Consider the following 833-nt stretch of genomic DNA (forward strand, 5'->3'; position numbering starts at 1 on the left):
TATATATATGATACCGTTATTACTGTCAATATATTTTTTTTTTGTATGTTCCGTGTCTTATAAATTTTATTTAATCTTTTAGATGATTAAGAATTGAATTATATATAAAGTTTTCTTTAACTATTAAATGTCTCTTTCTATATGACTCTCTGTTTAAAAATGCTCTAGCCGCGTCCTGCAGAGGAAAAGACTACAAAGTGTTGAATGGGGATACTAGAAACACATTGGTTATACCTTTTTTTGTTCTTGGCGTTGAAAGTGTGAAGGGTTTGTTGGCACCATTTCAGCTCCTTTCTGCCCTTTGGAGTTGGGGCGATTTGCCCTTACAGAAAAATAGCTAGAGAGATTAACAAAGGATTGCACCACATGAGAGATAAGTCTCATGCTTGGAGATGCAAATGCTCCATCGAACAAGTCTATTTACTAAAAGGAAACTTCAACTCTCGAATCAGCTGATCAAATAGTTTTTTCCTTGTTTTGCCCTCCCTTAGCTGCATTATTGGGAGCTCAAAGCATACCAATTGATTTCGGTTTATTCGAATCCATTAGTGAGGACTCTTAATGGATCAATGCTCACTTCTACATATTCAAGTTTCATCAATATATTCTACATGTCTAATTCTATCCAATGTCCATGAAAACCATAATAAGAGCGAGCATTAATCGATTCCAGTTGAATAAATTGATAGACATCAATTTGATTTGTTTGGTTTCAATTAGATTTTGATTAATTTTTAATGTCTAAAAATTATAATTAAACTAATCAAATCGATCAAAACATAACTTTAAATTTTATAATTTTGAAAATGAGTTTATTTAAATTTTTCGATTTC

Source organism: Theobroma umbraticum, unplaced genomic scaffold (genome assembly GCF_002168275.2).
Source record: "Theobroma umbraticum cultivar Fairchild unplaced genomic scaffold, ASM216827v3 scaffold_55.0, whole genome shotgun sequence".
NCBI classification, from domain to species: domain Eukaryota; kingdom Viridiplantae; phylum Streptophyta; class Magnoliopsida; order Malvales; family Malvaceae; genus Theobroma; species Theobroma umbraticum.